Raw genomic sequence first — 21,212 nt, forward strand, 5'->3', positions numbered from 1 at the left:
CACATCAGCCTGAGGAAGGCACAACAACCCTCTCCAGTATTGTTGCCTGAAGAATCCCGTATACAAAGGAGCCTGGCGGGCTATAGTCCACAGGGTTGCAAAGAGTCAGACTTGACTGAAGCGACTGAGCATGCATGCATGCACACATCAGCCCAACTGGGAAGAGTGTCTATTTGCCTCTCTGGGCTGATGATTCTCAGAGAGAGGAGAAGGGGACACAGAGGATGAGATGGTTGCATGGCATCACCAACTTGATGGACATGAGTTTGAGCAAGCTCCGGGAGTTGGTGATGGACAGGGAAGCCTGGCGTTCTGCAGTCCATGGAGTCACAAAGAGTCGGACATAACTGAGCGACTGAACTGACTGAGCTGATTCTAAAGACAGAGAATTGGGCTGGGTTTTGCTCCATCTTTTTCTTTTCAACAGCCAAGAATGGCTGAGTGGCCTGGGATTTCTGTCATCTGTGACAATGAATGGCCCCAACGGGCAGAAATGAAGATAAGAGCCGTTATCAGCCCTGGGTCTTTAAAGGAAAGTCGTTAGACGGTGGCTGGTACAGAGCAGGTGACCTTTTGGGGTGCATGGCCTGCAGTGAATATCTGGGTTCTCTCTCTGGCTCTACCACAGGCATGAGAGATAACTTCCCGAGAGAAATGTGGGTCATTTCGTGGTGGTGGAGCCAGAACGAGGAGATGGCAAAGCTGACGTGGCCTGATTGGGGCGGCAAGAAGGAGGCAGATCTCTGCTGTTTCTAAGTGCCACTGGGGACCATCCTTCCCAGAGTGGGGAGCCTCAGAGTTTCCGGGTTGGACCGTGAGCTGGGAAGACTTGTACTCAGAAGCTAATTAGTTTAAGCTGCTGTATCACAGAAATGATAGGGTAAGTATCAAGTAACCAGCACCTCAAGAAAATAAATAACCCCACTGGAATCAGGCTAATGCTGAATTAAGAGAGGTGAAAGAATAATAACGTGCGATTTATGGGTCAATTTCTCTTTATTACCCCAGACACTTGTATGCTCCTCCGTTCATTTTTTTTTTTTTTTTTTGATGTGGACCATTTAAAAAGTCTGTACTGAATTTGTCACAATATTGCTTTTGTTTTATGTTTTGGTCTTTTGGCCCCTGAGGCATGTGGGATGTCAGCCCTTGATGATCAGAGGCTCAACACATACTTCCTCCACCAAAAGGCAAAGACTTAACCACTGGACTGCCCCGAAAGTCCCCTTCATTCATTCTTATATTCACTTGTTCAATCAGTGTGAGATTGTGCAACTGTAGATTGTGTGTTTGGACACCAGCAAATAGGGGAGCTCCCCCTACTCTGAGGTTCAGCTTCTAAGGTCTTTTCCTGTATCTCAGAATATTGTGAAATAAGCTTTTCAAAAAAATTGAGCACATTTTGTGTTTTGTATCTTATTCCTGTTATTAATTTGAATCACTTATGGAGACTTGGGGACTCCACTATCCCTACAAGGCTCAGAACCTCAGAAACATCTAAATTTGGTCCCACATTCCATCAGCATTAACTGAGTGCTAAGTGCCAAGTATTAGGCTAGGTCCTAGGATATAGCTGTTGTATTAGTCCGGGTTCTTCAGAGAAATAGAACCAATAAAATACATATATAAACAGACGTGTTATAAGGAATTGGCTCATGTGATAAGGGGGGTGGTGCTGACAACCTGCCGGAGTTAGTTGATAAGCTGGAGACCCAGGACAGCTAATGATGTAAGTTCCAATCTGAAGGCCAGCAGCCTGGAAACCTAGGAAGAGATGAAAGCCCAAAGCCTGTTAAGGCCCAAAGACTGGAAAGAACCAATGCCCCAGCCTGAAGGTAGTGAGGCAGCAGGGAGTCCCCCTTACTCATGGGATGGTCAGCCTTTTTGTTTTATTCAGACCTTCAGTGGATTTGATGAGGCTCAACCAGATTAGGAAGGGCAATCAGTTTTGTTGTTATTGTTGTGTTGCTAAATCGTGTCCGAATCTTTGCTACCCCATCAACTGCAGTGTGCCAGGCTTCCCTGCCCTTCACTGTCTCCCGGAGTTTGCTCAAACTCATGTTGATTGAGTCGGTGATGCTATGCAACCATTTGAAACCCATGGACTGTAGCCTATCGGGCTCCTCTATCCATGGGATTCTCCAGGCAACAACACTGGAGTGGGTAGCCATCCCTTCTCCAGGGGATCTTTCTGACACAGAGATTGAACCCAGGTCTCCCACACTGCAGGTGGATTCATTACTGTCTGAGCCACCAGGGAAGCCCCAATTTGCTTTACTCCTATCAGAAACACCCTCACAGATACATCCAGATTCAATGTTTGACTAAATATTTGGGCACCCCATGGCCCAGTCAAGTTGACACACAAAATTAACCCTCCCAATTATGAGCAAAACTGATTGTAGCCCGCCAGGCTCCTCTGTCCATGGAATTCTCCAGGCAAGAATACTGCAGTGGGTTGCCATGCCCTCCTCCAGGGCATCTTCCCGACCTAGGGATCAACCCAAGTCTCCAGTATCTTTTGCTTTGCAGGTCTATCCTTTACCTCTGAGTCACCCGGGAAGCCCCTACGTTGTCACAGAGCCCCAGTTTGAGTCATACAGCAAATTCCCATTGGCTATCTATCTTACATGTGGTAATGTATGTTTCCATGTTGCTCTGTCCATACAACCCACCCTCTGCTCTTATGGTCTTGATGTCAGTGACACCAACAACTGAATAACTAGTATTGAGTTGTTCCAGAAACCACCATGTACCAGTGCTAGCCTGATGAGCTACAGTGGTGAATGAGACCTAGGCCTTGCGTCTGGGGAACTCTGTCCTGGGGGAGTACAGACAAGTGAGCAGATAATTAGAGCACAGAGTGATTTGAGAGAAGTAACTCAGTGGCTCCGGGAGCCCCACCAAGAAGTCTTTTTATCACTGGCATGGCTGCAGGCAAGTCTTTCCAAGGTGTTCGATATTAATTAATGAGCAGTAATTGAGCGCCTGGTCCCCTACTTTCACCCTTGCTCCCTGCAGTCCCTCCTGCACACAGCCACTGATGGAGATCCATTTAGAATAGAAAGCTGATGAGATTGCTGTTTCCTCCAATGTCCCCGTGCCTCCCATCATAAGAGACTAGTATTCAAGGCTTTCAGTATGGCCTCTCCTCCCAGCGTTGGCCCCTGGCTACCTCTCTGAGCACTCTCTCCTTGCTAGTGGAGTGAGATAGAGCGCCCTCCTTCTATAAGTCATTGGAAGGCAGAATTAAACCCAGTGGGCAGAAATCAATGGGCAAAACTGGTGCTCAAGTGAAGAATGGCTGACCCATTAAGTAGTGAGTTCCCTGGCACTGGATGTGTGCAAGCAAAGAGAAGATGCCCGATGGAAATATTTTAGAAAGAACTAAAACTTTAAAAGGGAATGCTGTACTGTTGTTCTTCAGTCACTTAAGTTGTGTCCTACTCTTTGTGACCCAAGGGACTGTGGCATGCCAGGCTCCTCTGTTCTCCACTGTCTCCTGGAATTTGCTCAAATTCATGCCCTACTAGCTGAAATTAAAGGTCTTCCCCCCTGCCCTTCCAGTTTTTGGTCTCTCTGCCTGGCATGAGGGATCTTAGTTCCCTGACTAGGGATCAAATCAGTGCCTCCTGCAGTGGCAGTGCAGAATCTGAACCACTGGACCTTCAGGGATTTCCCTAAGGTCCTTTTTAATGTTATTCTATGCTAAAGATCTTTTTCTTATAGGTGGGAGGACTACTTCCTTCTTGTATCCTCAGTTCCCCCCCGCCCAGAGTAAGAAATACTTATTGATCTAAATGGAGTCTGCTCTCAGGACCTCAGCAGGTAATGGAACAGTGGCCAGAGTCACCGGGCCGGCTCACCCTCTGGACATTATTTCTCTAGGCTGGAGAAAGGGCCATGGGTGCTAGCCCTCTGTTCTCTCTCTGCTATGTTATTTATCAGATTTGCACAAAGCACTTACTCTGTACAAGGCAGCATTCTGATTCCTTTCCAAACATTAACTCAAGTAACCAAGTAAGCTAAAAAAAAAAAACCAAACCTCTAGATGGTACTACTGTTATCCCTGTGTTACAGGTGAGGAAACTAAGGACAGAGAGGTGGAGGAGCTTGCCCAGGGTCACCCAGCTAGTTAGTGATGAATCAGGATTTGAATCCAGGCGGTGCGGATCTACCCAGTGCTTTGCACTGCTGCAGCCATGCCACTTCTTTCCCCACTGCCCCCCCGACCCCAACCTGAAAGCTTCAAGTTTTAACATCTTGCTGGTGGTCACACTGGGTCTCATTGGGGAATGAGGGTCTCCCTTTTCCAAACAGCCCCCAGCCCCCACCACAGACTTATTTTGTTAGCCTTTGGGACCAGGCAGGGCCCATCTCTGTGTGTTGTGCTCTCTTACATGGCATTAGACAGTGCAGCAGAGAAGGCAACGGCACCCCACTCCAGTACCCTTGCCTGGAAAATCCCATGGATGGAGGAGCCTGGTGGGCTACGGTCCATGGGGTCGATAACAGTGGGACACGACTGAGCGACTTCACTTTCACTTTCCACTTTCATGCATTGGAGATGGAAATGGCAACCCACTCCAGTGTTCTTGCCTGGAGAATCCCAGGGACGGGGGAGCCTGGTGGGCTGCTGTCTATGGGGTTGCACAGAGTCGAACATGACTGAAGTGACTTTGCAGCAGCAGCAGCAGCCAGTGCAGAGACTGGCCGTGGGTCATAGAAGACCAGGAGAGAGACTGTGGATGACTCCATGATGCAGACCTGCCTTCTCTTGTACAGTTAATGCCTACTCGTCCTGGACATTTCAAATGAATTACCACTCCCTTGGGAAGTCTTTCTTGACCACCTGCCTTGTCCTGCCATAAGGATATTAGTCAGGCTAGGCTAGGTTATGCTGCAGTAACAACCAACCTTAAAATCTCAATGGGCCATTGTAGCTAAAGTTTATTTCTCTGTCATATCAGATCATTTGCAAATCCAAGCAACTCTGCAGAGCTTTGCTCCTTCGTGTGTAACTCCAAGTTATTTCCATCTTGTAGCTCCACCTCCTCAACACATTTGCTTCCAAGAGGAATAAGAGGCTGGAGAATCATGGAGAGGTGTTTCAATGGGTCATTTATACCCATATTTTTAGCCAGAACCAATCACATGACCCCAGTGGGCTGGGAAGTTAATCTCCTGAATTCCCAGGGAAAGTGAATACTAGTAACATCCTCCACACTATACCAAATTTCCTTCTAATTTCTCTTATGTCCACATGTATCTTCCTTTTGTATATTAGCTTGTAATTACATACTTGTGTGATTATATGATGTCCAACTTTCCCCCAATCTCTACTGAAATGTAATTTAGAATGTTGCTTATTGTTAAATGAGTGGATGGATGGATAAATGGTTGGATGTTTGGCTGGACAGATGGATGTTTGGATGGATGGATGAATAAATGGTTGGGTGGTTGGATAGATGTATGGTTGGTTGGATGGATAGTTGATAGTTGGATGAATGAAACAGTAGTGAGCCCTTTGCATAAAAGATACACATTCACAATTAAGTTTTACTTGGATGTGTCTCTTTCCTCCCAAGTTTCAGGACTAGTGTAATCCTGCTGCTGCTGCTAAGTCGCTTCAGTCGTGTCCAACTCTGTGCGATCCCATAGATGGCAGCCCACCAGGCTCCCCCATCCCTGGGATTCTCCAGGCAAGAACACTGGAGTGGGGTGCCATTGCCTTCTCCACAGTATAATCCTAATAAGGGTTAATTAAGATTTCCTAGGGGATTAACATCTGAGATCTTTCAGGGAATTAATTACTGTTTGGTGTTAAAGTTGCAAACAAAATCCCCAGGAACAGTTGTAATTCCCTGAACTGGGACACTGCTTCTTTGTCCATTCCCAGGCTCGCTCACCTGCTGGTCCTCACCATGGCTGTTAAGGGTGTTAGGAGTATGTGACGTCTTGGCTGGGAAATGCTCCTTGCCTTAGTCATATTATAGCTGCAGCTTCCTTAGCTCATAACATCTGAATGAAGAAGAGGATCAAAGAGACATTAGGACATTAGCAGAAAATGCACCCACCACTTCAAGATAGTATGTGGCATTGAACAGTACGTGTATCTGCTTTTCTGTTGGGTAAGGCAGAGTGGCAGGGTGGGGGGCACTCCAGGGCAGAGATGGCTTTTCAGTATGTTAAGTGAGAGGGGGTGCTTTCCGAAGGTGGAAGAAGACTCTAATCTGTCATAATCCCTTTTCCTCCTAGGATTTAAGGTCCCTCTTCAACATCGTCTGGACTTTCATTTAAATAATCTACTTGTCCCTACAGCTCTGACACTTAGAAATCACCTCCAGAGAAGGATTTAAAATTAGTCACAATAGTCTTGCCAATTGGTCGACACATCTCTTTTTTTTTCTACTGTCCCTCGGGAAACAGAGCTCCCCTCTGTCAAGTCATTACTAAGGAGATTCCAGGACCTAGGCACTCAGCTCCCAAATACCTTTTCTCTGCTTTTGCTTTCCCATCTTTTCCTGGAGGCAATGGATGCCATATGGTGGAGCTGCTGAAAAGGTACGAAGGGGTCATGGGGTAACAGGAAATACCAGGGAAAAACAATAATTGGTAAGTATTTAAAATTATCACCCACATCATTAGCTATTACTATAATTGTTATTACTATAATCACTATGGGCATATTGAGTTATGGGTTCTTTTATTAATAAGTGAACTCCCTTCACCTTGTGCCCCCCCTATCCAAATAATGCCCATTTAATTAAGGCTTAGCTTTTGCTTTACTGCCTCAAAAATATTTCCTGACCTCCAGCCCACACATTTCTTCCCTCCTCTCAACTCCTGTGTATTTTAAATGCACTTTTCATGTGTATATCTATCTCATTTTTTTCTTGTTCTAATAATCTATTGCTGCAATCATCTCCCAAATTAGCAGCAAATGCAATCATCATAGATGTTTATGGAGTTTTGTTGTCAGGAATTAGGAAAGGATAGAACTGAGATGGTGTATCTCTGTACCAAGATGTCTGGGGTCTCTTCTGGGAAGACCCCAAGGGTAGAAGTGACTTGATGGCTGGGGCTGGAACCACATGGAAATCTCTTTCCTCATATGTCTGGCATTTGATGCTGACTATTGGCTGGAACACTTGCACATGGCGTCTCCATGTGGACTGGGCTTCCTCTCGTCATGGCAGCTTCAGACTTCTCACATGAAGCTCAGGGTTCCAAAGGCACATGACCCAGGGAACCAGGCAGAAGCTATTGCCTTTTATGAGCTAGCCAGGGTGTCACATATCACCACTTTAAGCCCCAAGCCTGCTCAGATTCAGAGGGGAGAAACAAACCCCATCTCTCAGGGAAAGGAATGCCAAAGACACGCTGTCAGGGCGTTTGGGGTGGGAGGTATCGTTACAGCCATCTGTGGAAAGTGTCATCTGCCACAGTCCTAGAAATATTCCCTCTGGAATGGGGACCATGACTTAATTTTCTTTCAGTCTTTTTTAGAGCCATTACACAGTATCTTTTTTTAATAGTAATTTTTTGATTTAAAAATTTTATTTATTTCTTTTTGGCTATGCTGGGTCTTTGTCGCTGCACGCAGGTTTTCTCTAGTTGCGACAAATGGGGGCTACTAATTATGGTGTGCCGGCTTCTCACTGCAGTGGCTTCTCTTCTTCTCTTCCCATGGGCTTGGTTGCTCCATAGCATGTGGAATCTTCTTAGACCAGGGATTGAACCTGTGTCCTCTGCGTTGGCAGGAGGATTCTTAGCCACTGGACCACCAGGGAAATACCTACCATGGTATCTTGAAAATAATACATGCTTAGCTATATTTATTGGTTGATTAATGGCTCTGTGATGGAGACAGCCACATGACTGTTATCGGTTAAGACAATTCAGGTTGAAAAGCATTTTAAGATGACAAATCACTCATATACATGCATCTTTCAAAGATCACTTAAATATCACAAAAACCCTGCCCAGGAGGTGTTTCATGAGTTCACAGAGGCCTCAGAGAGTTTAGACAATTTGTACAGCATCAACACAGCTGGTGAGGGACAAACGAATCCAGGATCCGCCTCCCGGTGTATGACTTGTCCTCAGATAGAGTGGCAAATGCCCAGTGGGCAAATGCCCGGGTGAAAAAAAAAAGGCAGGTAAATAAGACTCTCCAAATGTTTGTCTTGAAGTTTTCGCCAATCTCGAATCCAGCATCTGCCTGCTGTTTCTACTTCCTGCTGTGCCCCTTTCCAGAATGCTCAATCAGGAAAGTACTCCAAGTTCAGTGTCAAAAGCCAGGCTCCTGGTAACCAAAGATGGTTGGCAAATGGTCTTTGAGCAAACTTGTCTCGTGCAATGCTGGGTCAGTTTCACAAGTACATAAAATAACAATGGAATCAAAGATATAAACAAGAACAAGCCTGTAACCATCACAGAGCTGGGCAGGCGTGGGGGAAGGAAGACGGCTTCTGAAGCCTTTGGCCCGCCTGTTTTTCTTTGCAGGCAATCCCAGCGCTCTGGCCATCTGTTCCTTGTTGTGGGTGGTTAAGTGAAATGGGCTGCCAATACAAATAGCCCCGCTTGAGGTTTGTTTGCATAAATTGTTTTGAAAGCTTCATGACGAATTTTCAGGATTACTTGCAGTGGTAGGGACCTCGGTGGAGGCGGAAATATAAATTTAGAGATGCCAGTTGGAATCTATTAATTTGCTTGCAGCCCATTACCCTAGGTCTGCTGCTTCACTGGCTGTGTGACCTTGGGCCAGTGAATTAACCTCTCTGAACTTTAGTTTATCCTCATCTGCTCCATGGGAGGCGATAGGCATAGTAGCTACCTTATGGGATTCTGAATTGGAAGGAAGATGATACATGTAAAATGCTGAACACAGGGACTGGCATGTGATGTGTGCTTTGTAAATGGAATTGATTAGTCTTTTTGCTGAAATGAAAGGAAAAACATCCCCATCAGACAGCCCTGGGTGTGTGTCCTGGCTAGGTAACTTGCTATCTCAGTGAAATTGGGAGATATATATTTTCTCTCTGAGCCTCAGTTTTTAAGTCTGTGGGGATAGGATTAATAACAGATCATGAAGACTACTTGAGGCACCACACGTAGTTCTATGTCCAATGGTCACGTTGGCTGCCATTGTTGTTACTGCACAGTGGCCTTGGCTGGGCTACTTCCATATGAGTTTGAGCCCTTTACTGTTTACATCTGGGATGGCACATCATTCTGTCTCCTGTGTCTTTTCTGATCTTGGTTGGAGCAGCTTCTTCAGAAGGAGCTACGTAGGGAAAATGGATTGGTGTCTGCTGGAGGCGAGGATCGAGGCGTGAGGAGTAGGGAGACCCAAGGGTATTTGACGACTTTGTTCTAGACTCTGGCAGGGAAGATATTACTATTGCCTGTGCATATTCGCTGGTAAGGGAAGAAGATGCACAGGGTGAAGTCGTCAGATAGAGGGAGGCCATAGATCATGACTGCCAACCTCCAAATGTTGCAAACCTTCAGCTGGAGGTTTGCTTGCCCTATGCTGCTAAGTATCTTGGGGAACATGTTGCAGGGAATCCCAAGGGAAATCTTTCATTTGGGGTTGCTTTTCTGGGGTAAGACAGAAAAAGAGACAGAGATAGGAAGGAGAGAGAAATTACAAGAGCATGTGACTAAGAAGGACACAGGGAGAAGCAGGCAAGAGACAGAGAGATAAGTAAAAACAGATAGGAAGATGAGGAGACATAGAATCCAAGAGACACGGAGAAGGAGACAAAATGGAAAGAAAAAGGGCTTCCCTGGTGGCTCAGGGGTAAAGAATCCACCTGCCAATGCAGGAGACACGGGTTTGATCCCTGATCCAGGAAGATCCCATGTGCCACGGTGCAACTAAGCCACAACTACTGAGCCTGTGCTCTAGAGCCCCGGAACCACAATTACTGAGCCCTCCAGCTGCAACTACCAAAGCCCGAGTGCTTAGAGCCCTTGCTCCTCAACAAGAGAAGCCACCACAGTGAGAAGCCCATGCACTGTGAGTAGTCCCTGCTCGCCCCAACTAGGGCAAAGCCTGCTTGGCAATGAAGACCCGGCACAGCCATAAATAAATAAATAAAATTATTTAAAAAAGAAATGGAGAGAAGTAGGGATACACAAGGACGGACTCAGAGAAGCTGAGACAGGGACCAAGATGAGAAATGGAGAGACAGAGACAATCTACAGAGAGAAAGAGAGGATGAAATAGAAGCAGAGAGAGAGAGTAGGAGAGATGGAGAGACAAACGGAGACAGAGGGAGGAGACAGGAGAGACAGGCCAATGGCTACCCCTAGCTCCCACACCCGGGAGCCACAGCGAATGGGCTCTAGCTTCCTCTGTCTGGAGATTCCGATCTGCACACCCAGGGTCCCTCAGAAGCGGTGGTGGCCCCCATCTTGTCGCCAGGACACCAGCTGCCAATCAGGCCTCAGCCTGGTGCACTGGCAGGAACCTTTCCAGCTCCCAGGAGCCTGACCCGGTTCTTTCATCTTCCGGCTCCGCGGTCCCATCTCATAAATGCAGACCAGGAGCTGCCCAGATGGGGCGAAGGGCCAGGGCTCGTGGCCATGCCCGTCGAAGCATTTCTGCCGATGACAGTTAAATTGTTGGGGCCTCTGTTCTTCATTTACATCACAGGCGCAAGAGTCCTCTGACGACCTCCCCCAAATGAAAGCCAGCTGCCCCCCAATCTCATCCACCACGCATTTTGCTTCACTTCAGACGGTCTTCTGACTTTCAACTCAAACCTGCCGTCTGCCTTGACAGGCTGTAGTGCTTAATGATATTTTATTGTGTGATTTCACCAAACCCTAGAGTTTTGCACTTATTTTAAGCTAATGGACTAAATCTGGACCCATTTGCTAAAACAAGCTCTCTTTTAGTAAGGAGTAGAGTGGTTACACATAAATCAGGGTTTCAGGTGAAATATTAGGTTTCTATTGCAGCTAACCAAGCAACAGGCTGTTCTTTTATGCGATTGGTATGGCAGCCGACACAAGGCATGTTTGAAACTTGCTTTCCTACTGGGAGGGATGCACAGCAAACTATTTTTGTCCAATGCCTTCAGTCATTTGATAGATGTTTGCTGAGCTTCTATTGTGTGTAAGTCCTTGAGGCATATGCAATTGAAAAACATGATCCAAAGGAGATTATGTGCTGCGTGGAAATAGGGATGGAAAAGAAAGGACTCAGGGCCTTCAGTGTGGAGCCGAGGGCACAGTTCAGGGGACATTCCCGGGCAAGTGAATCCACTCTCAGCTTTGTGGAGTATGTGGCTTGGAAGGTAAAGCTTCAAACTGGGGGAGGATGTTAGAGCAGCAGCTCTCAACCAGAGATGATTTTGCCTTCTAACGGAGGCATGGCAATGGCTGGAAACTTTTTCAGTTGCCACATCAAGGAGGACGGGGTATCGGGCGTGTAACTGAACATTGTTCAGTGTACAGGACAGTTCTCCACAACACAGATGATCTGATTTGAGAAGTCAGTGGCTCAGGACTGCCCTGGGCTTCCCTGGTGGCTCAGATGGTAAGGCATCCCCCTGTAATGCGGGAGACTCGGGTTCGATCCTTGGGTTGGAAAGATCCCTTGGAGGAGGGATGGCAACCCACTGCAGTATTCTTGCCTGGAGAACCCCCTTGAACAGAGGGGCCTGGTGGGCTACAGTCCATGGGGTCGCAAAGAATCGGACACGACCGAGAGACTAAGCACAGGACTTCCCTGGTGGTCCAGTGGTTAAGAATCCACCTTGCAATGCAGGGAATGAGGGTTCGGCTCCTGGTTGGGGAACTAAGATTCCACATGCTGCAGAGCAACTATGCCTGTGAGCTGCAGCTACGGAGCCTGAGCAACGCAACTAGAGAATCCTTGTGCTGCAATGCAAAATGCTGCAGGATTCAACACAGATCCCGAGGGCCACGACTAAGACTCAAAGCAGCTAAATAAACACACAAGTATTAAAGAATGTCAATGACTCTGTCATCAGAAATCCTGCTTTATTTTGTGTGTGTGTGCTGTGATTTTGTTTTCTTAAGATTTTTTAAAATTGAAGTATAGTTGATTTACAACATTATATTAGTTTCAGGTATAAAAAATAGGGGCTTCTCAGGTAGCACTAGTGTTAAAGAACCTGCCTGCCAATGCAGAAGATGTAAGAGACTCGGGTTCGATCCCTGGGTCAGGAAGATCCCCTGGAGGAGGGCATGGTAACCCACTCCAGTATTCTTGTCTGGAGAATCCCATGGACAGAGGAGCCTGGCAGGCTACAGTCCATAGAGTTGCAAAGAGTCAGACCTGACTGAAGCAACTGAGCATGCACATATGCATACAAGATAGAGATTCAATATTTTTATAGATTATACTGCATTTAAACTTATTTTAAATGTTGACCATGTTGTCTGTGCTGGACAATATATCCTTGTAACTTATTTATTATATACATAGTAGTTTGTACTTCTTAATCCCCTTTCCATCTCTTTTACCCCTCCCCACTGATAACCATTAATTTGTTCCCTATATCTGTAAGTTTATTTCTGTTTTGTTATATTCAGTAGTTTGTTTCATTTTTTATATTCTATGAATCATAACATACAGTATTTTTCTTTTCTAACTTACTTCACTAAGCATAATACCCTCCAGGTTCATCTATGTTGCTGCAAATGGCAAAATGTTGTTCTTTTTTAATGGCTGAGTGGTATTCCATTGTATATGTGTACCACATCGTCTTTATCCACTCATCTGTTGATGGACACTTAGGTTGCTTCCATACCTTGGCTATTGTAAATAATGCTGCTATGAGCATTGCAGTACATGTATCTTTTCAAATTTGGTTTTCACTTTCTTTGGGTATATAGCTGGAAGTGGAATTGTTACATCATGTGGTAACTCCATTTTTAGTTTTTTTAAGGAGCCTCTATACTGCACCACTTTACATTCCCACCAACAGTGAACTAGGGTTCCCTTGTCTCCACATCCTTGCCAACACTTGTTTTTTGTTGTCTTTCTGATGATAGCCATTTTGACAGATGTGAGGTGGTACCTCACTAGTTTCGATTTGCATTTCTCTAATACTTAGCTATGTGGAACATCTTTTCATGTTTCTGTTGGCTGTATGTATGTCTTCTTCCGAAAAATGTCTATTCAGGTCTTCTGCCTATTTTTCAGTTGGGATGATTTTTTTATATTGAGTCATATGAGCTGTTTGTTTATTTTGGATAGCAGCCCCCTATTGGTTATATCATTAGCAAATAGAGAAATCTTGCTTTGGATTGAAGGAAATATATCACATATATATATGTGATATATATATGAGATATATATGATATATATATATATATATATATATATACATCTGATATATATGATATATATATCACCAGATGGCCAGGTGGTCAGGCATAGCTGTGTAGGTTGTGTACTGAGCAACTCCAGTGGGTGCTAGTCACATTGCCTCCGATGAAAGAGGGCCCCTTGGAGTTGTACACTGCCACAACCCTGACGAGGGAAAAGTACGAGCAAAGACACAAAGGCAGAATAGTTTGTGTGAGGTTTAACTTGAGAATAAGGTGCTTGGAGTGTATTGGAAAGGAGTAAAATGTTAGGGTTGGTTCTAGGATCTAGGACTTTGTTCTGTAAGCACTGGGGAGCCACCAAAGCCTTTGGAAAATAAAATGGAAAGGTCTGGGAAGTGCTTTGCAAAGACACAGTGGGCAGTAGTATGTAACATAGATTGATGGCATCATAGGTAGAGAAAGTCAGAGAAGGGGAAAATGCTGTAAGAAAGGACACCAGCATGAAAAGTACTATGTAGCATGTGGGATTATGAAAGGTGGGTCTGGGGAGCAGAAGGTGAATCATGAAGGTGAATTAATGGGGTGAGGAGGGAGATAAGGATGTCCTTGCAATGAGGGCCACCATCTCCAGACTCCTCTTGAATTGATCTCAAATGGAACCTCCTCCCAGACTTGATTGTGAACTGAGCCCTCTCATCTTTCAGGTGCCCAGGCTGCCCTGAAGCCCCATTTTTGCATCATGGGTAATAAACAAACCATTGTTTTTTAACATTATGATGGCTTTGCATTTGTGGTGGCAATGAAACCGAGAGAAAGGAAGGAAAACTCGAAAGCTTCCCGAGGATGACTCTCTGGGGGCAGAGAACAGGGATTTAGGTATTTGCTGTTGAGGTGAAGGGTCCATGATCCAGAGGCCATTCCGGTGAGCCCTGGGTGGCTGACAGGCAGGGTCAAACGCTTAACATTGAGAATTAGCTGCGCTGGTCCCTCCCTGCTACCTCGTGCGGCTGTGGGCGGTCCACACCCACACCCTGGCTCCCAATCTCCCCAGCTTTAAACTGGATACTTCCCCATCCTTTGCATTAAAGTCCATATAATGGGTGAGTGTGATGATAGACTAATCAGGTATGGGGTGAGGAGCTGCATGTGTTATTTATTATTAAAATGTATTTGTTTGGTTATCACTTAAAAGGCATTGCAGGGTGGTTGTCTTCAGTTTAGAAACCAACACCGCATTCTAGTAAGTTAGTATGTGCCGTGAAATCGCTTTGGTCGTGTCCGACTCTTTGCGACCCCATGGACTGTAGCCTGCCAGGCTCCTTTGTCCGTGGGATTCTACAAGCAAGAATGCTGGAGTGGGTTGCCGTGTTCTCCTCCAGGGGATTTTCCTGACCCAGGGATGAAACCCACTTCTCTCATGTCTCCTGCCTTGGTGGGCGGGTTCTTTACCAGTAGTTCTTTAACTGGGAGGCCCAAGAGTGAGCGGGTGACCTTCAGCTAAAGAATGAAACTTTTGGGGCTTCAACTTTCTAAATCTTTGCATCAGTGGGGATAATAGTACCACTCTAGAATAATTATGAAAATTAAGTAAGTCAATAAATGTAAAATGCTTAAGTAGTAGCTGGCAGAAAGTAAATACTCAATAAAATACTGTGTATTTTGATCATCATCATTTTCATTAGTCTCTTTTCTAGTCGCTTATGCTTTAGGATTTGAGAGGTGACTCTTGAGAACCAGTGGGTGTGTTCTGTGTAAAAGATACTCAACAGATTAAGCACAGGAAATGAACTGAAGCATAGTTGAATTATTTTTTTCTTATATGATATTATACATGTTTTAATGCCATCTCCCAAATCATCCCCGCCCTCCCTCTCCCACAGAGTCCAAAAGACTGTTCTATACATCAGTGTCTCTTTTGCTGTCTCGTATACAGGGTTATTGTTACCATCTTTCTAAATTCCATATATATGCGTTAGTATACTGTATTGGTGTTTTTCTTTCTGGCTTATTCCACTCTGTATAATAGGCTCCAGTTTCATCCACCTCATTAGAACTGATTCAAATGTATTCTTTTTTATGGCTGAGTAATACTCCATGTGTATATGTACCACAGCTTTCTTATCCATTCATCTGCTGATTGACATCTAGGTTACTTCCATGTCCTGGCTATTATAAACAGTGCTGCGATGAACATTGGGGTACACGTGTCTCTTTCCCTTCTGGTTTCCTCAGTGTGTATGCCCAGCAGTGGGATTGCTGGGTTGTATGGCAGTTTTATTTCCAGTTTTTTAAGGAATCTCCACACTGTTCTCCATAGTGGCTGTACTAGCTTGCATTCCCACCAACAGTGTAAGAGGGTTCCCTTTTCTCCACACCCTCTCCAGCATTTATTGCTTGTAGACTTTTGGATCACAGCCATTCTGACTGGCGTGAAATGGTACCTCATTGTGGTTTTGATTTGCATTTCTCTGATAATGAGTGATGTTGAGCATCTTTTCATGTGTTTGTTAGCCATCTGTATGTCTTCTTTGGAGAAATGTCTGTTTAGTTCTTTGGCCCATTTTTTGATTGGGTCGCATAGTTGAATTAGAATGTTGTGTTAATTACTGCTGCACAGCAAAATGACTCAGTTATACACATATATATATTCTTTTCCATTATGGTTTATCACAGGATATTAAATATAGTTCCCTGTGCTACACAGTAGGAGCTTGTTGCTTGTCCAGCCTATGTATACCAGTTTGCATCTGCTAATCCCAAACTCCCAACCCATCCCTCTCCTTCCCTTGTGACCACCTCTGGTCTATTTCCTATGTCCACGATCTTGTTTCTGTTTCATAGATAGGTTCATCTGAAACACAGAGAAAGATTCTGACCTAGTCTCTCAAGAAGTTCTCTTATCACCATTGTGCCTCTTCTCTGAGTGTCTGTTGAACATGAGGGTCAGTCTTTGGGAGTTAATGTTTCCCTAGATCGTGCCCATTATAAACGAGCTGCCCTCCCATTTCTGCACCTAGCATTGGGGGTTCAGCTTGGGGACCCCATTAGCTCAGAGTGGAAATAGCCGTTGGCAGGTGAGTCCTAACAGGCTGGAGTGGAAGGTCTTTGGTTATGCCCAATAAGTTTAACAAATTAAAACAGAAAACAAAAACCCCTCTAATTTGGACAAAGTGATTTAAATTTGTGTGTTTTGAAGGAAACTGGAATAGCTTAGAAGAGGGAACTTACAAATGTACGTTTCTGGAAAATACAAGCTGAAGCTTCATCCACCGTTGCAAGCATTCACAGTGCTCCCTGCAGGAGGAAGCTTGTCACCTTATCTTGTACTTATGTCCATGTATAATGGATGGAAGTGGCCCTGCACCAGCTGATTGTGGGCTGAGGATCTGTTGGTTGTATTTGTTGCTAAAATGTTTATTCCATCAGTCGACCATTTACACGAGTGGCTAGAATACAAAGCAACTGACAAAAACCATCTCTCCCCCTCAAGGAGGAAACGTTTGAGCCCATTGTCCACAGGTTTTGGGAAACCCTGGGTGACTGACTGGAGCTATCGCCTCTCTCTGGTGAAGTGTAAACAAGGCTGAAGGGAGTTCCTCATGTGGACTTTGGAATCGTCTCAGTAAGAACCAGCTGTTCTTACTGTACCTCCATCACTGTATCTCATTTAAATCTGTACAGGGCAAAGTCCCCGTTTCAAAACTGGATCCTCTGTGGCAAACCTTGCCAGCGTTCAGAGGGCAAGATAATGCCAGATTCACCCCGGGAAACTCTCTCAGGCAGGCCTTCCTTGAGTCAAGCCCTACGTGGCCCCGCCTTGGGACCATGATCTTACATGGCCACTGGGTGTCGCTGTGCCACTGGGCTGGGCCACAGAGAGCATTTATCTGGCTGTTAAAAAACCCTGCCTCTTAAGGAAAACAGTGGAACATGACAGTTGGGGAACCACTCAGAAGGGTCTTAACTGTAATGCAAACCTTGTCAAAAAGATGATGTTTACCATAGGAGGCATTTTACATGACTAACTTTTCACATGCCAGGAGACAGTTTAGATCCAGTTTGAAACAAAATGAAAAGAAGAAAAGAAAGGCAAGAGAGAAGCTTGGCTCCTAAGCCCCCAAATTTGATATTCTGATATGTTATGTGGTTGTGTTACAGGATGATGAACACAGGGTAGATTTGTGTGTGTGTGTGTGTGTATCTTTTCCTTTTTTCTTTCTTACTTTTTTTTTTTTTTGGTTCTGACAGCTTTTACTTTCCCCCCCTCTTCCAAGAGCTACAAAAAAATGTTTTTCAAATGAACACAGGCAAGGATGTGTCACCCCGTGATGGATTGCTCACTCCAGTTCAGCTTTTGATAATTAAGTTCTACTCTTCACAGACGAAGGCTATTCTGCCAAATCCAAAATACCCTGGAAAATGTAAAATTAGAACCTTATGAGAAAAAAGATTAAAAGAGCTAAATATATATGTATGTAGTTTGGCTAAGTGGTGATTGGGGTGGGGTGAGGTGCAGAGAGAGGCTATGATCTCTATAGGGATACACGGCGAGGAAGGATGGGGACTATTTACACACAGGGACAAGGCTGAATTAAGAGTAAATAGATGACTTAAATTTAAAAAAAAGATTTAGGACAAACATCACTATAATAGCCCTGACTGATGGAGGCTCTGCTTCAATTAGGGTAGAGTCTCAAAGGGGAAGTATTAGATACTCCAATGCTTGAGACATTTCATGCAGGTTTATCCTAAACACAGGCTGGCAGTACTATACAGAGATCAAAAAAACCTTCCTGGTCCCCTAGGGGTGGGGCAAGTTTTCTTAAGACTCTAATTTCTGTCTCTATAAATCTTTCGTTTGGAGCCTCAAAGTTATACACCATTAAATACAATTTGCTGACTGGAATCTTCAAGCCCTGCAGACTGGTTCTGAATCATGAGCTGGGGAAGCCATGTGGCTGCTCCAGAAGGCTGCCACGAGGGCCTGACTGAAGTACAGGGAGACCGTGCAACCCCAGAGGGGTAGTGTTGCACACTCGCTGTCCTGGAGGCCGCCATCTTGTTTCGCTGCCCTCAGGCTGTGACTGGTGGCGACCAGCCTGTCCTTTGACCATGGATCAACACCACAGACCACAAGAAGCACCAGGAATTGACTGAGTTATGAGAAGAGACTGCAAAAGATACCTTAAAAGCAAATTCCCTTACCCCACCATGTAATGTATGGGGGTGGAGGATGGGCAGAAAAGACCAGCAACTCATGTGGCCATTACATTCTTGGCAGAGAGCACCCTCTTGGTTGGCTTGCTCAAGTGGGCAGGAGCTGGGTTTCACAAACCGTTCCTATCTCGAGAACTCCTGGTGTTCATTTGATCACCCTGAAAGCTGGCTCCTTATCTGCCCTAGTAATTTATCTCTGGAAGGAGAGAGCAGGGGCAAAGCCAGATGCAGTTGATAAATACACTATTTTGCAGTGTACAATTAGCCTCAGTTAAATGTTAAAATGTACTACTGACAGGGCCTGCCTTTTTGCTGTGAAACTGATATTTTAAACTCACCCCAACTGGAGCTAGTTCTCTGCCCCCCCAACCACTTTCTGCCGGGGGTAGTGGGGGGTGGGGCAGGAGAGACACTTGGATTTGGCCAGTGGGAAATTTCTCAGGTCTGGAGGGTGGATGAGGGGGATAGAGATGAAAGAGGGCATGGTCAGGCCAGGTCTCTTTGCCAAGAAGCTCTTGGATTTTGTATCCTCTTTTTTTTTTTTTTTTTGCATCCAATTGCAAGCCTGGCCATAAGGGCAGTCTGGCCTGACCCTGGGCTCAAGGGGAGTGAGATAGCTTAAACCTGTTTTGTGTCAGAACTCCCTCCCCTCCGAGATGGCTTGGTGGGAACCCAGAGATAAAAAATGGGAACTGACTTCTTGCACAGGGCAGGAAAACAAGCAGGAGGAAAAGAGGCTTCCTGCCTCTCTCTGTCAGCCGATAAGCCTAATTGGTCAGGTCTGCTGCTGCGTGTTGATTACACCTCCTAACGAAGCACCGTTGACCGGCACGTGGTGTAACAGTGGCCCCTTGGGCAAGGTTCCCACCCCTGTTATTTGGACAACAACTTCTTCCTTCCCGTGGTCCAGCTTCTTACTGTTATGCTAAGTTGTTTCAGTCGTGTCCAACTCTCTTGCAACCCTATGAACTGTAGCCTGCCAGGCTCTTCTGTCCATGGGATTCTCTAGGCAAGGGTACTGGAGTGAGTTACTATGCTGTCCTCCAGGGGATCTTCCCAAACCAGGGATCGAACCTGCATCCCTTATGTCTCCTGTATTGGCAGACGTGTTCTTTACCAGCATAAATTGGGTCAAAGATGGGAAGCATGCACTCATCTTGGAGATATCAGAGCAACTGCTAACTACTTTAGGACCTCTTTGGGGCAGAAAAGGTGCATTAATTGGATTCAGGAAGTACCGAGTTACTAATACTATTCTAAGCGTGGTTTATGTTTTCATTAAGCCTCAGAATTAAGACGAAAGCTGACCAGGGATCTGAAGCCCATGTGGCCAGGCTGGGAAGCAAGCTGGGCTGGCACTAGACACACGCAGACTCTCAGGGCTGAGGTGGGAAAACAGAGAAAGGGGCGGCCAGTGGGCTGTCTGGGGCTTTAGAGCACTGTGGTTCTAGCTGGTTGAGCCTGGGCAAATCACCTTACTTCCCTGAGCCTCCATTTTCTCTTCTGTAAAATGGAAATAGTTAATAGTACTTGGGTTTCTCAGGTGGCTCAGTGGTAAAGAATCCACCTGCCAGTGCAGGAGACACAGGAGGTATGGGTTTGATCCCTGGGTCATGAGGATCCCTCGGAGGAGGAACTGACAACCCACTCCAGTATTGTTGCCTGGGAAATCCCATGGACAGAGGAGCCTGGCAGGCTACAGTCCCATGGGATCGCAAAGAGTAGGACACAACTGAGTGGCTGAGCACACAGCACACAGTAGTACTTACCTAGAATGACTATTACAAGAATTAATTATACATCCTGATGTCCTCCACCAAACACACACAAGGTTTTAGAAGAGTATGTGGTCCAAAGCAAGTGTTCAATATATCTTAACAAATAGTAGGATGCTATTTTCCCTTGTCATCCCTGTTATACCTCAACTCAAGACCAGATATTGATCTATGGGGCACTAAGCATTGAAAACATTATGGATATAGGGACAGGGATGGGGTCACAGAGAGCCTCTTGCTATGATTTGTGGCCATTCTGAAAACAACATGGTGACACTTGGTCAACCTAAGTATATGTATAACCCAAGGCCCAGTTGTTCTGACCCTGTGTATACACCTCGTGGAAATTCCCAGATTCCCACACAGGTCATTGTAAACAGTAATCGAGAGTAAATCTGTGGCATTGTATTTTCTTGTGGTGGAGACTTGGAAACAATCTGGTTAATTGAGAATGCCTACCATAGAGAACTGAGAGATGGAAGCAACAGACTTAGTGAACATGCAGCAGTGGGTCTGGGGTTTCAGTGCATGGTGTTATGGGAGAAAATAAGAAATATGATGAGAATATGCAATGTTATGCCAGTTATGCAAATTAAGTATATATACACCCCAAGAATACATATTTTGTAAGGGCACATGCAGTCATAAAGATACGCTTTAGAAGGACTGTCTTTGGGAGTGGAGGACAGTGGATATTAATGAGAATAATCAGATAACCAAATAAATACAATGAAGTGGGTCTTGCCCAACTAGATGAGGGCAATATATGGTAACTGAGGATAAATAAAATTAACTCACCTTCTTGCCACTGAGTTCCAAATGGAGGACTGATTATCCATACATGTTATGAAAAGTAAAAGATTATATATTCATACATTATACATACATATACAACAATGTAGA

This window comes from Bos indicus x Bos taurus, chromosome 18, assembly GCF_003369695.1.
Source record: "Bos indicus x Bos taurus breed Angus x Brahman F1 hybrid chromosome 18, Bos_hybrid_MaternalHap_v2.0, whole genome shotgun sequence".
Taxonomy (NCBI): Eukaryota; Metazoa; Chordata; class Mammalia; order Artiodactyla; family Bovidae; genus Bos; species Bos indicus x Bos taurus.